Source organism: Dermacentor silvarum, chromosome 9 (genome assembly GCF_013339745.2).
Source record: "Dermacentor silvarum isolate Dsil-2018 chromosome 9, BIME_Dsil_1.4, whole genome shotgun sequence".
NCBI classification, from domain to species: Eukaryota; Metazoa; Arthropoda; class Arachnida; order Ixodida; family Ixodidae; genus Dermacentor; species Dermacentor silvarum.
In genome coordinates this window covers 140,389,671-140,405,736 of record NC_051162.1, presented here as the reverse complement: position 1 = coordinate 140,405,736, position 16,066 = coordinate 140,389,671, and the positions used below count along the sequence as shown (strand labels likewise).

The 16,066-nt window shown below is 47.1% G+C and overlaps 1 long non-coding RNA gene across 1 annotated transcript in view; it reads right to left on the bottom strand.

Annotated features, from left to right (window-relative positions):
* LOC125940125 (uncharacterized) overlaps positions 1–11,866 on the bottom strand; it is a 131,961-nt gene extending 120,095 nt beyond the window's left edge. Inside the window, exons 1-2 of the long non-coding RNA XR_007463359.1 lie at positions 11,783–11,866; positions 10,797–10,847 (exon numbers count right to left, since the gene is read on the bottom strand). This is a non-coding gene — a long non-coding RNA (uncharacterized LOC125940125). The remainder of the gene's footprint in view (positions 1–10,796; positions 10,848–11,782) is intronic.
* Positions 11,867–16,066: the final 4,200 nt, after the last annotated feature.

The following is a 16,066-nucleotide window of genomic DNA, read 5'->3' as shown; positions in this document are numbered from 1 at the left end:
GTGTTTCGCTGTTGAGTTCGAGTTCGAGGTTCGTTTCTAGCCGCGGCAGCTGCATTCGATGGGGGCGAAATGCAAAAACACTCATGCACTTAGACTTAAACTCATGTTAAGGAACAGCAGGGGGTCAAAAGTATTTCGGAGTCCCCTTTACAGCGTGCCTCATGATCAGATCGTGGTTTTGGCACGTAAAGCCCTACAACTTTAGTTTCATCCTCACTAAATGGTCGACTAAATGTGGCTATGCGGTCTGGTGCGATTTCTCGGCCACTCCAAACCTCTTGATGTTAAGTACAAGCGTTATGTTCATTCCTCAATGCTTTCGAACTTTCGAACCACAGGAACACCCTAGTAGAGCATGTAGTCAGCCTGGTGGTCGGAGGCACAACTACTGTTCGCACTAAATATTTTCGTTATATGGAAGCTTAAAGTTACTGTCATTAGACATGGAAGTAGTTTTCCAGCTTCGTACGTAAGTTATTTTATCGAACAGCAGATGAATAAAGGAGTGAAAACTTCAGAAATTAAAATCTGATAAGCTTTTCGTTTGCAGTGAGCACTTGATTCAGTCATTTTCAGAGAGACATCTCTGTAAGATTCCTTCATTCTTAGAAAAAAACAGAAGAAAACGAAGAACATGTCATAATATTATTCCCAGTGAAAGACAGTGTTTAGCGTGAAATAGCAGTGAGGTCATTCTTCTTTCTGGCTTCCAGACCTCTGTCATTCTACAGGATGCAGCTTCTATCCCAGAAAACCATACTAAGATTGTTTTGGAAAAAATAAGGAGGAATGGAGTAAGCAAGAGCATTGTTACCGGGAACGTTAATTGCGAGCCACTGCGGCTGTCTCAGGGGCGTTACTCTGAATCACTTGGCGCTGGAATCGTTGTGGCTTTACAATGCCACGAACTTCAAATGGTGAAGGCCTCTATTCAATTACGAGTGGCAATTCTCGACGCACCACCCGGTTTCCCTAATCACATTTAACCAAACACGGCTACACCCTAAAGCCCACGCCAATTTGCGAGGCCGTTCCCTTCTTCCCCTCAATTAGCTAAGCCAAGCGGAACAATCTGATCAAACTACATGCTGTTTCTACGCCACAAATGTCGAGACTTCCTTGCGGCGCGCCAATTAGGCCACCGCACTAAGGGCACAACGCATGGCATCTGAACGGTGCAGAATGGAAGAGGGCGACGGCTCGGTAAGTGCATAATTAAGCATGTGGTAGGCTTCGCGCACTGCGAGCCTCGTTAGCATGGAATTGGAACATGTGGAGAGCTTCGTAAACTCCGGAAGGTGCGAATTCGAAAGCTGTGCCTGCTAGCACTGTCTATGTAGCGCAGGACGACGCTGTTTAATAAGGTGAGTTACTTTTTGTGTTATGTTTTCCACAACACGCGACTCATTTTAAGTGACGCTTTCTGTGCCTGCATTTCCGGAGTTTCACCAGGGCAGGTCGGTCGGTCGCTCGTTGTGCTCACGCCAAGTGAATTCGCAGTAAAGAAAAAAAAGAAGCCTCTTCGAACCTCGGCCCCCGAGCACAGCAGCGCAATTCTCTAACGATTATGCCACAACCACATTTTTTTCTGTCCTTACCGTATGTACACTTCTTCGGTGCCAACTAGCTATTTGGGATGATCGCAGCGTGTCGATCGTTATGAATCGCATGCTATGATACATAGCCACAAGGGGTGATCGGCCAGGAAGAGTGTCCGCGTGCTAAGTATGCTGAATGTTCATAATATGGCATGCACCCACATGGGAAAGGGTGAGGGGAGAGGGGGGGGGGGGGGTTGGACAGCGTTGCATGTAGGCTCCCTGGAATCGGGCGGCGCATTGTGCCCGCTGTGGGGGATAGGCCGAAACGTGGGAGGCAAATTTTGCGCCAACGCCTACTACCTCTTGGAGATGATTGCTGCGTTTTCATGGTGATTATTTCCACACAATGGCGCATACCCACAAAGGGGGACTGGCCGAGTAGCAGCGGCTGCATTTAAAATGCGTAAGATGAAATGAAGAAATGCAAGCATATGTACAGTTTGTCACATTGCGTAGCGCGAGTGTGCGAAGGCACACGCGCGCGCGAGTTTCCATTACGCCACAGGCCCAGGAATGAAGTAGACAAACTTATAGCATTTTATTCACCGCTTCAGAAAAGCTTTACTTCACATGGATTGCACTATTTGAGTTGGACCTGCATAATTTTATTCCCGTTTTATTAGTGTGATTAGCATCCTTTCCCTATATATATTTGAGGCGTATTGGTCCTATCTATCTATCTACCTGTCTATATCTGTCTAGCCTCGTACGACAAAAGAGCAGCCCAAGTTGTCTTCCAGCTAGAGTAAATGGGCATGTGATAATGGCCGTGATGCCCATCGTGTTCCTTCCATCGTCATCATTCCAGCTCTGACTCTCATCATGACGCCGTCGTTACGCCTACTACGCCAACGAAGTGGCCTAAGTTGTCTAATAGCTTGGACCACTTGGTACGTGGTCATGGCACAGTCATAGACATTACATCGTCGTCATTCCAGTTTTGTCATCAACGCTCGTCATGCCGTCATCGTCACGTCATCGTCGTCATACCGTCGTCATGCATTCGTTGTCATGACGTCACCGTGATTCGATTGTGGTCCTTCCATCGGGGTCATGCAATTCTCGTCAGTCCATCGTCGGGACGCAATTGCTTTCAACGCGTCGTCGTCATATGCTGGTCGTCACTCATTCGTTGTCATGCCTTCGTCGTGACGCGTTCGTAGTCATTATAACTTCGTCAACCGACTCTCCTGATGCCGTCGTCTCCCTATACCGCTTTCCTCATCCATTCGTCGTCACGCTGTCGTTACGACGACATGACGGGAAAAGGATAAACAATGTAAATGTGCCCTAATTTAGACGTGTACTCTTATTCCCTTCTTCGTTTAGAAAAATAAGACTGTGTAACTTATGCAAATAATCACAGGTAAAGCGTAGTAAGTAAAGCCAGAAGAATGTCTCAAGCCACCAACACGGAGATCGAATACGTCCATGTAATCACCATCATTCCCATGGTGGTTGTACAATTACAGCGTCAGCGTTCCTTCTAGTAATTTATGGAGAAAACTCTATCGGTACCGCGATGCGGAACGTCTCCACTGGTATTGCAGACGTCCCGCCTTGACGGTGCGCAAAATAAGACCATAGGAAAAACCGACGGCGTTCGTAAGTCGTAGCTATCTGTTTTATCCTATCAGACCGCAATATGAACCACAGTGTGTTACGCACACAGGTGCTCAGCAGGAACGCTTGTGTTTGAGCCCCACAAGCATCATGCCAGCAGCGGAAGGCAGACCGCCGCCCTGGCCCCGTGGTTGGGCCTACTAAGCGGAACGCGAGAGTGAGACCACTTGGCTCTGTCCCCAATACACTGCTCATCTCTCGTGTCTTTGACGTTCTAACCCTCCGCGCACGAGCCCTGCATGCGCCTTTAATACAGTGACAACACTAGGAATGTCGTGGTCGTGGCGATGAAGGTGCAAGCGCGCCTCGGCTTTCCATTCAATTGCTATCGCGTTAAAACGCAAATCTTGCCCTGCCACAAGTAACTCAGGCAATGAAAGCCTTACCGGTGGTTTGCTATAAAGCCTACGCATTCTTGGAGAGAGAGAGAGAGAAATAGAGGAGAGGAGGGGCAAGGAGGTTAACCAGACGCACGTCCAGTTTGCTACCCTGCGCTGGAGGAAGGGGATATAGGGATGAAAAGAGAGAGAAAGGAAATATAGAGAGCACAGTTCTTGGAAGCACGTGTACAACTATACGTACTGAAGTATTGTGTGCGATTATACAAATTATTACGAGGAATTGGCGTTGTAAGAGCCGGGTAGTTGAAGAACTGTACGTGTAAAATATATTTTGTTATAGCGGGGTAGGCCTTTGGTATTATTTTGCAGGTCCGTGGTAATATTACTGTCGGGGTGTAGGACGGTAGGTCGGACTTGGGGGAGGGAAGGCGAGGAAATGCGCCAATGGAAAGCGCGCGTGCTCTCAGGCAACTGAGCTCCGGGGATGGGTGGCAAAAAGGTGGGGGGGGGGGGGGGGGGGGGGGGAGGAGGGAGGTCCCTCGTTCGCTGGTTCGTTCGTACGTTCGTGCGGCCTATTCCTTGCATTGACAATCATCGTCCATATTTTCTGTGTAAGTTTTTCTTTTTTCGTGTTGTAACTTCATTTATTTTAAAATGCTTCTTGTCCTTAGTAAAACTTAAGGATTAACGTCTTGGGAGCTCGTGTTCTATTACGCGCCTTATAACACATGCCCTTTCGAGAGCGTATCGCGACGAACACCACACTCGCTCGCAATCCGTTGCGGGAGGCAAAATTAGGTGCTACGCCTTGAGGGCATTCCTCTTGGGGATTATACGGGCGAGAATTTATTGCAGGCCTCTCCAAAGAGCTTCCATTACGCGTTCCATTACGTGGCCCTTTATTGCGTACGCTATTATGGCTGCGAGATAGCAGAAGCATGTGCCCTACCGCCGCGCTATTATCCCGGATTAATAAAGCGCGAAGTAATGCTCATCAATGAAACACTGTTCGTATCGTTTTCTGACTTACTGAATCTCTACGGGCGCCGCAATTCTGTCAGCCCCGATACTCTTAAATATACGTGAAATCGGAGAAAACAAGTTCGAATTTGTATTTCCAACCTGCGAAGACGTCCCGTTAATATGGCTAACTTGAGAGCCGTAATAGAACCTGTTAACCATGTCACGACTCAGAGAGGCTATATATTCAATAGTAAAGAAACGACGCTTTTAAAAAATATTACATTCTGACAAAGAAAGAGAAAGAAAGTCTTGAGAAAGAGCTAGCTGATCGTGGCATGCTTCAAATAAGCATCATGCGATGAGGCATTTTGTAAGACATCACGTCGCAGTAAGCAATACTTATGACTGTAAAAATGCACACTCGTTCGCGCAAAGTACTTCCTTCTGTTTACACTGTGACTGTTACCAGTTTTAAGAACTTATAAGGGAAGACTTAGATGAACAAGGATGGCGGGCGTGTAAGAATTTGTTGATGATTTTATTGATAGGTTTAACGGTCCACACCCGGCCTTCGTCCTGCAGCTCGCGTAAAAAATGACGTTGAGAGGCGCCGTTCGGACGACTCTGCACCTGGTGTTCGAAGGACACAGATGAAGGTGGTAAACTAGGATTCTTGCGTTCAGCCCATTCCATTTGAAACCTCGGCCGCGAAACCAAGCGGCGACCTTGTTCTCAGCGGCATATCCCTGACTACAGAACTACCACGCTAGCTTAAACGTGTAATTCGCGTGTTGCAACGAACAAGAAATCGGGAATAACACAGCCCCAACACTGACTTTGATTGCGATGGAAAAACGGTTTCCTGGTGTAACATATGTTCCCGTCTTGTACAATAAAAATGAGTCGCGAGAACCATATTAACAGAAGGATTTCTAAAATTTGCATGTGGATGCTCTTAATTTATACGCACCTTTAATGCGATTAGCATGTTTTGTCTACTTCAGTCTTTTAAATGCATTAGCATTTCTACAGTTACCCAAAGAGAAAACTGTCCGTCCGTCCGTCCGTCTGTCCGTCCGTCCATCCGTTGCCTGCGTAAGACGATCGCTTTCAAGTTCACCAGCTGTCGAATTATGTCGACGACGACGAGTGCGTGATCAGTGGCCCGAGCGCGTCTTGTGACTACGTGCCGTGGGCAATCAGGCACGCACTAGGCACACTTTTGCTAAGCCAGAACTGTGGAGTAGCCGTGGCTTCGGATCGGAAGCGAAGCTATCGGTTTGAATTTAAAGTAGAATCCCGTTAAACGTAGAATCTCAGTAAGCGTAGAATTTCGGTAAACGGAAATCGCTTGAACTGGGTTGTTGTTTAAACGGAACCACCCCTAAAGTGTTAAAAAACATTCATTTGTTAAGTAATTAATTAATTACCTTACGGCGCATATTGCGATTTATAAATTATTGCCGATGACTTCACACGGGGGATCCACTTGGATCGAATTCTCTGGATGACAATAGTTTCTAGGTATTATTTCGCAAACTTTGCAAAAAGATACATTGGCCTTTCAGTTACTTTTGTGCTTGAATGCATAAAACGGCGTTTTGTAAAAAAAATGTGGTTGATCCCTCTTATATAGGAATCGGTATAGAACACGAAAGTGAAACGTGTCTTCACAGAAGTAGTGTAATGTTTATTGCACATTGATATATAATGTCTATTGGTGTTTTGTGGCTAAAGCGCCCTTAGGCGTTGATGCACCCACGCTGACGCCTGGTGGCACGTCTCCTCCATCACGACTACCAACGTCGATGACCATGAGCAACCGTCGTGCATATGGAAGCTGCACTACGCTGCACACGCTAGCACAACGCGAAAGACGAAGCACGTAACTGACACACTAATACAACGCGCAAGACAAAGCACGTGACTGAATCGTCACCGAGTCAAATCAGCGCGTACAGCGCGTCGTAATTGCAGCCTCCGCGATCAACTTCAGAAACATTTTCAGAGCTAATTGCGGAGGCCACGCTCCGCTGTGCTGAGTACGGTGAACGCCACCTAGTAGTGCTTCTGCGAGAACGCGTTGGTAGTGCTTCTTGATGCCAGCGTCCCTTCGAATGCTGGCATCGAGGCGTCGTAGTGCTGAGACCACCGAAGCGTTCACTGTCGGTGCGCGTTAGTGTCATAATGCAGTACTTCTCTTTTCTGCTCGTAGGCGGCGGCACCGCCCCGAGCAAGAGCGCGGGTACACGGAGGAGTGTTAGATATATAAGGCGCGTCTGTGTAGCTCTCTGCAGATGCGTTTGTGGCGCAATGGGTTAAACGCTCGGCGATCTATCGTCGCGTACCGAGAGGTCGTGGGTTCGATTTCCAAATTTTGCATGTTTGTGGAACTTTTTCTTCTGGTTTCTTTCTTTGTATTATGTTCGTGTATGTTCGTGTGACGTATTTCCGTGACGGAAATACGTCAGTGAAGTCTTGGTGGACCCCGGCATAAAACACTTTCGTGTTAAAAAAATTAAGTGGAACGACAGTGCATTTTCACCTTAAGATTGATGCACATATATCAAAACTGGCGCCATCCACAGAATCTTTTTTTCAATGGATACTCCTTGCAGTCCAATTGGCTTCCATTTGTAAATTGCAATGTGTGCCAAAGATAATCAGTAAACATCCTAACTATTGGATTTTCTTATAATTAGTCAATTACGCATTACAATTTATCGTGCAAGTGATGTCCACTTTTTCGAATAGACCAGCTCAAGAACTAGAATTGTGTTATATGCCACAGGAGATGTTTAAAAATTTTTTTTTTTGAAGTCTTCGCAGAAACACATGGTTTGTTGTCATCGTTTGCACTCTTAGAAACTCCGCTCTAGAGTTTCCAACCCATGTCTGTCTGTCAATGCTTTCGCATTCACAACTCATAAGAAGTACTTAGGGGTCCCCCTCGGGGTTTTTTTTTTTTCATTTCCTGGCAGACGTTTTATGATGTTCGCTTTAATGAGCAATCTACAGTATTAGAATCCGTTCCTGCGGTATCAGTTGCCACCTACATGAACTCTTCAAATTTTCATTACCTGCGTGACTGCATATATCATTACATAGTTTTTATACAATAGTGAGAAAAGTGCTGTGTCAGGGACTCAACTGCGCATTTGGGGCGCACATCTATGACTTGATAAATTGAAATAAAATGGCATGGTCTGCGAGCAATACAACCTTCGCATGCCCATGGCACTTGCTTATTTCCGTCGCCATGATATTTTTTTTTTCTTTTCTCGGCGCGATAACGTCTCGGAAACTATTCAAATTGCCAAATTTTAGGCACGTACCGCTTTGTTCTGCGCGAACCGCTGGGAGTAGAGATTATGAAGGTGCTCTTTATTTCAATACTAAGACTAGACGACTGTCAGCTCTCAAGAATGGGCTTTGCAGAACTCTGAACGTCTTGTTTCGAATGAAATCTGTGTTGGCCGGCAATTTCGAGAAGCACGTTGTCCCACGCGACTGCGAAACGTACTTCGTTAACGTTATCGACATTATTGGGTCCGCATTTTCTTAAGCTTTATCATTCATATTTCCTTTATCGATGACCTTTTGAGTGGAATCGCGGATCCCGATAACAACGGCGGTATGCGAGAAGATGACAAAGGGCCAAAGTAATAAAAAAAGTTTTTAATATTTATTACAAAATATGCAACCCGGGTCCCGATTTTTATATACTATTTAGTACTATTTTTATAGCACCTTTTTACTTTTTTTATACTGATGGCAAAAAAGGCGCTGTACCGCTATGTTGAAAGTGAATCTGAAGTGAAAAGAATATACAACCGGTCTGACATTCTTCGTAGGTTTAGTATAAGACCCTTGTATTTATTCAAGCCTATGCAGACGGAAATGATAAGGCGCAGGGGAGAAAATAATTTATTCGCTCCGTGACAAGAGAGGTGTGTCGGAATATTACCTGCGTGAATAGAGTGAATTTGCAAGGGAAATGGCGAAGCTTTTATGATTGCCTGTAGCAGTAAAGAACATGGGATCGCCACTGCCGTTTGCAGATCGATTCATTACGCCATCGCAAATACTCGAAGATATCTTTGAAATGAACCGAAGCAATGTTAAGCCTTGCCATAATGTACTGAGAGACGACGACACTCTGTGCACCAGTTTTCATGCATGGCAAGTGAAAACTACAAACCTAAAATATCTGGTGTGCTTCTCGAGTACGCATGCCTATCAGTGTAATGGTAGTTAATATTTAGTTGACTAGGTTTTACGGCCATCTAACGGCAAGCTTCGTGTTGTCTTGGTAAGCGATTGCGTCACACGGAAGGCAAAGGGTGTCCATCTGCTGAAACCTTTATGTGACCCATGGACCCGCCGTGCATAAGTGCTTGTGATAAACTATACGTACAGCTTGCAACACTATAGCACATTATTTGAAAGGGCTAACGACGTGCTGTACATGGGAGAGAAAATTTTTTTCTTTTTTGTTGTGGTCTGTTGTGAAGCACATAAGCGCACACAGAGAACTGAACAACTAAACGAGCAAAAACTTCGACGTGTTTAGGGTATACAGGGCAAGAATTTCAGTAACATTAAATATATTGTCCGGTATTTTGAACCATATTACCGATGTTTACGGCACGACCAATAAGTTATGCGGATCCCATGCACTGTGGGAATCAACATAAGCGAAGCTTTCTGAGTTTTGCTTTCAATGACGATAATTAGCGGTGATGTTGACGGCGAATGTTTAGTTTCTTCAGCGCTTAGTCCAATACAAGAGTGATCAGTTGATGCTAAACGCTACCTTGCGTGCAGCCCCGCTGTATGTCTGCGTACTACGCCGAACAAGCTGCGAGACATGCTTGTTTGAGGCACTGTTGTGCGCCATTGTTGATAACCTGCATGAAGGTTAGCATTGCCATTGCCTCACATGGAACATCGCATCGCGGCAGAGGTGTTAAACTATAATTGAAACATGGGGCTGTACGCAAGGGCCGGAAACTCCCTATACCTCCCTTGAGACGCTCGGTCCATGCCGATACTAAAGTCCCTATATATTAAAAGTACCGCCATCTACTCTTTCCTCCACCGTTACTTCTCCTAAAGCGCTTGTTTTTTCTTTACTTTTTGCTTGCGAAAGCAAGTCGACGGTGGCGCTCCTCGAAAGCCCCCGTTGAAGCTTTTCTTTCAGGCCGGACGCGCGCCACCGCCGCCGCCACCAGCGACTGCGACTGCGCAGAGTGACTTTCAACATGGCTCTGAGGCGGAAAAAAAATATATAAAGAAGTGAAATCACGCGCTATCATCGTCCAATCGGAGATACGGGAGAGAGAGAAGCGGCGTTGGTCAAAGGATGGCGGTACGTTTCCTAAATAGGGATTTTAGCCGATACTAAACCCCTATATATAAAAAGTAGCGCCAACCACTTCCCTCCTCCTCCGTTCCGCTGTCGCGCTCGGCACGGCCCGCGCGATCGAGGGGCGATATCGACAGTGGCGCCGCCTACGTCGGGCCTGCCGTGGCAGACGACAGATAACGCTCTACCAGAGGAAATCCGCGGAAAACTTCGATCGCGCCCTGCGGAGCAGTTTTTGAGGCGCGATTTTGCTTCGTCAGTTAGTAACTGGGCTTAATAATGCCGTTTTGGAAGTAGGAACGCGACGATGCGAGACGGCGCAAATACCAAGTGTGCAGCAAGCGTTTGTGCTCGCCGGATGGTAAACAAAAAAAGCCTTTTGCCCTTGCCTTGTCGGCTGCGGCAACTTAATACGCAGCAGCATGCCATCACAACGAAGTTCTTGTCCCTAACACGTTTGATCAATTTGTGCGTACAGCACTTTCGTCGCACAGGCCCGAGAATGGCGGTTGGAGCGCGCTGGAAAGAAAAAATATATATAAAAGCGCCACGCGTGCTTCCACGTGACACGGATTGGCCAATGGGGGAGCGGAGGAGGCTGGGGCGACTGGAGGCGGCAAGGAGGAAACGCCGGGGTGAGCGCGGTGGCGGCAAGATCTAAGAATGGCGCTACATTTTATATATAGGGGCTTTAGCCGATACGCGGTGGCAGCGCCGCCTCCACCACTGGCGGTTGCCAGATATCCTACTGGAAATAATTCACCAACAAAACAATGCCTCTATGACGTCACTTATGAGGTCAGAAGGTACAGGGAGAGGGCGCGGAGCCGGGAGGAAGAGAGTTGACGCGGAAGCCCTCCTTTCCCACTTCGCATGCAAGGGGGTTGTATTCATGCTCACTTGCAGGTCCGCTGGCCGCACGGCGACATTGGCCAAATCGCTGAGCAGAACCTGTTAAAGTGTGCCGCATTTAGAAAACGCTTTATTTCTGCCACGCTTACTTTGCAAGCTGCTATTCATTTTTTTAACCACTGGAACATCGACGTACGCACCAGTACCAAGCAAATATAATCAAGAATATTTATGTAGCGAACCGTCGTTAATTACCAATATTCGCGGTTTATACATTACATTTCGTCATTGTGTGAAAGCAGTCGTTTTGAAATTGCTAACTTGTGGTTACGTTTAGGGCTACACTTCAACTAACCCACAGATATAGTGGAGGGTAGTATAAAGAAAAGAACTTCCTGACACCATCAATCGCTGATATTCTTCGTGGGTTGTGAATTGGATCAACTAAAACTAGTCGATTTCTCGGCCAGCCAAAACTCAACACAAGTAAAAGTTGAACGTTTCTTTTTTATTCACACATTCGGTACTGGAAAAAGACTGACCTCCACGCAGTGCGAAAGTATCAGTCTGCAGAAGCAATTTTCATTCGCAACTGAAATTTGTACACAATAAGCGAACATAGATTCCAGAAGATCTAAACCAACGCGAAAATTACTAACCATCATGGGCTGGTCACGCGAAACTTGACTATCCCGTATGTTATGGCGGCGCACACATTTTGTGGCGCACAGAAAGAAGGTAGAGTGCAATACATGTATTTCATTGACAGTATGAGAAGACTCAGATAATTTTTTTAATGGCTACATGCATCTGCATGTACAGTAAAGAGTGAACAACATGTATAGCCCAACAAACACACACTCAAGCCCTTCATTACAAGTATTTCACCGACAGCAAATGGGCTGCCGTCATTCCATGACGAATGGGTCGAGCGACACTTCTCCTATGTCAGTCTGCTCAGGCTTGTACAGAACTGGTTTACTCATACAAAATGAATACCTGCTCAGAAAACAAAGTGAAATACTTGCGCTTACCTGCGGCAATAAGGAAACCTTTAAAAACTTCGTGGAACTGGAATTACCACTGTTACAACACCGGTGAGCCGCGCAACACATGTGATGCCCCGATTTAGCCATCTTCGTCTAATGCTTGGTTGGTTTCCTGCGTCTACCGGTCGTTGCGCGCCTGTTCAAGCCTCTCTGTCTTATCTTTGTCATCTTCGTACTTGGGACGACTACCGAAGCAGACGACCAAGCGCGATCCGACTTGTGATATCGCTGACCAAGTGGCAAGGGTGAGCGGAGGCAAGCTTGACGAACGCACGATGACGACCACTTCCCGCGCTTCGCCTGATTTAAAATTCACAAAAAGAGAAATAAATAAAAAAATAACTTAGGATGTCCGGCAACCGCTAGGAGCGCGCTTGTTCCTTGAAACCGAAGCTCGCATTGCTTTCCGGGGGCTGCTGTAGGTGCCAAAACTGCGATCGGATTATGAGGCAGGCCGTAGTGGTGGACTCTGAATTTATTTTGACCCCCTGTGGTTTTAGCACTAAGTCTAAGTATACGAGCGTTTCTGTATTTCGCCCCCCGTCTAATTGTGTCTGCCACGTTCGGGATCGAACCTGCGACGTCTAGCAAAGCAATGTCATAGCCCCAAAGCTACCACCGCGGGAACAAAAAGTGTTCATTTGACGTGTGACCATAGACTGCCATGGTGTCGCCCAGACTCTACAATGCTTCAATGCGGCTTTGCGTCTGAACGCCGTGCGTCAATTGTCTGCTTCACAAATTTTCATGGCGTTTGCATGTTTTTCAGAAATACCATAAACACACCGTACCGTACATACCTTCAACTTAAATGTATCCCTTTTGTCCGCGACCTCCGTCATGTCTAGTTGTGTTCTTCGCCTTCTCACCACGCCTTATCCCTCTCCTGCTTTTCCGTGGGGTCATGCATGATTAAAGCTCTCGAGACGGTATTGTGGTGACGCCCAGGGAACTCCAGACGGCATTGTGAACATGCGATGCGATGGAAATGTCCAAACGAGTTTTTCGCGTCGCCTGCCCTCCCTGCCAGAACATGCATATGCACGCTCGGAACTATACCTCCCGAAGTAGTTCAGAGGCGACAGAGGAACAGAATAAAATTATTACTACAGATTTTCCTGGGTCGTGTAAAGATTGATAAAATCAAGTACATACGAGCACTTGAGGCATACGTGAGTATCTTGGCAAATATCTACAAGGATTAGACAGCAACCTTGGTTCCCCACAAGAAAAGCATAAAGATACCTATCAAGAAAGGAGTCAGGCAAGCAGACACAATCTTCCAATGCTATTCACTACATGCTTAGAAGAAGTATTGAAACTCTTAGATTGGGAATCTTAGGAGTGAGAATCAACGGCGAATATCTCAGCAACTTTCGGTTTGCGGATGACATTGTCCTATTGAGCAACAATGGGGACGAATTACAGCAAATGATTGAGGACCTTAACCGAGAAAGTGTAAGAGTGGGGTTAAAGATTAATATGCAGAATACAAACATAAAGTTCAATATCCTGGCAAAGGAACAATAATTCAGGATCGCCAGTCAGCCTCTAGAGTCGGTAAAGGAGTGCGTTTATATTAGTCAATTACTCACAGGGGACCCTGATCACGGGAAAGAAATTTGCAGAAGAATAAAATTGGGTTGGAGTGCATACAGCAGGCATTGCCAAATCCTGACTGGGAGCTTACCACTGTCGTTGAAAAGAAAAGTGCACAAACATTGCATTCTAGCAGTGCTAACATATGGGGCAGAAACTTGGAGGTTAACAAGGAAGCTCGAGAAGAAGTTAAGGACCGCACAACGAACGATGGAACGAAAAATCTTAGGAGTAACGTTAAGAGACAGGAAGAGAGCGGTGTGGATCAGAGAACAAACGGGGATAGCCGATATTCTAGTTGAAATTAAGCGGGAAAAAATGGAGCTGGGCAGGCCATGTAATGCGTAGGATGGATAACCGGTGGACCATTAGAGTTACAGAATGGATACCAAGAGAAGGGAAGCGCAGTCGAGGACGGCAGAAAACCAGATGGGGTGATGAAACTAGGAAATTTGCAGGCGCAAGTGGGAATGAGCTAGCGCAAGATAGGGGTAATTGGAGATCTCAGGGAGAGGCCTTCGTCCTGCAGTGGACATAAATATAGGCTGATGATGACGACGAGCACCTGGTAGACTTAGACAGAGAATAAATCACAGTGCAATCATCTGACCTTATGCCGCCCGCACAAACGTCTTGCGTTACTCGTTTTTTTTTCTGATATCATCGAAAAATGGAAGGGACCACCTGCACATATTGCTGAATGCACTGACGTAAAAGCGTTTGAAACTTTTCTTTATAGTTTTGTCCCTTGAAATTCATTCAATGGTTTCTTTGTATTCTACGTTTCTTGTGAATCATTCCATGCCACTGTTTAAATAAATAAAAAAACATGAATATATCATCGTACGATCCTGACGTTTATCCGCGGATTCTTGCACGAGACCTAGTGGTGCCACATGTTGCAGGAAGGAAAAACTACCCCTCATCCCATCCTTCTCACTGCCGCGGTTTGGACCCTAGGATGCAGGGGGAAGCGCCATAGCCGACATGTTCATTTAATTCAATTCAGAGAAATGACCAGTCGTACGTACGATTACTACTCCTTTCCTTCGACACATATCTAATCCCATGTTCTGGGTGGAAACTTTTTGCAACTGCTCGATATGAACGAGATTGCTATCTCGGAGGTGGGAGGAGTAATGTACTTAAACGTTTTAGAGCGCAGCTTATAGGCGCCCGTTTCTGCTGCGAGGCTCGGCGTCCTCGTGGTAACCGAGCGAATGAGCACAGAGAACGATGAAAGAGCGAACGCGGGGCGCCGCGGGGGATGAAAGACGCGATAGCGAAAAGAACGCGAGGAGGAAAGCGGTGGAGGATGGTGGAGCGGAACCATGAGGCGGAAAGCGGAGGAGGAGGCTATGACGAAAGCGTGAGAAAAAAAGCGTTGTGCCATGCAAGACGGCTCTACGGCGACAATGCTACGAGATGGCGCCAGAGTAGCACGCGTCGTCTGTTCACTGCTGACGCCACCGATACCATATATGGAAACAGAGCTCTTCATGGACGGAGGTCTGTCTGCGGCGGCTGCTGTGAATCGCGCCCACGCGGCACCCATGCGCTGCCTCTCGCGATCTCCCGATTAGCAAGGCACTCGCACCACACTTCACTCCGTTTGCAACGTGCCGCACGAGACAGATGGTCCATGCCAGCCAATATATCACGAAATGAAAGCACGTGTAGATTGCGCTCAAATTTCGCATTAGGAAGCACCGTAATCGTTGGCGAGGTTTTTTTGCACTTACGAGACTCATTCGCCATCTCGGTTCCGTATTATTGCGATAGCAATTATATGGACATTGAAAGCGGATTTCTGCCGTCGGCGTCGCCGTTGCCGTCGCCGTGAGGTATCCGTATGACGTCAACGGCGATGAAATCGTAGCCGCGCTCCGTATACTGTATGTGCGAGTGAAAGCGCGCGAGGGACGCGCGCTTTCACGGGGAGCGAACGCACGGCGGAGACGAAACGCGCCACCAAATGCGTAATTATATAAAAAATTTGCCGCAGTTTCACCCGAAAGGCGAAGCATCAATTGCGATAGCAAATTAGTAGACAGCTATGCGGAGTAAGGATAGCAGTTTTATCAGCTGTTTAAACTTGGACATCCAGCAGCACCAGCAACACGCGGAACTGTTGTCGACGCCGTCGGCATTTTGCCCGTGTTCGCGCCGAACGCGCGCGGCGTTGGTGACTGTTGCCGGTGCCTCTGGGGGCGGCTCGGAGGTTTTCGACGAAATCAGTATGCATGCGACACTCGTCGAGCAGCGTCGGAAATCTTACCCACCTTCTCGCCTCGCAACGTTTTATTGCGATAGCAATTATATGGACACTCAAAAGCAGATTTCTGCCGTCGGCGTCGCCGTCGCCGTCGCCGTCGCCGTGAGGTTCCCTATGACGTCAATGGAGATGAAATCGTCGCCGCGCGCCGAACGCTGTATGTGCGAGTGAAAGGGCGTGAGGGGCGCGCGCTTTCACGGGGAATATACGCACGGCGGAGAACAAACGCGCGTTCTGCGCCGTGCTCCCTTAAGGGCTGCAGAAGTAGGCGTCTCTTTCCACCTTTACAATCAACATATATGTAGAGCAAACGCACCTTCTTCCGACGTGCGAGAGGCCGTAGGGGAGGGGGGGAGGGGGAGGGAAGGGAGGCGACGTTTAGCTGCGGCACCAAG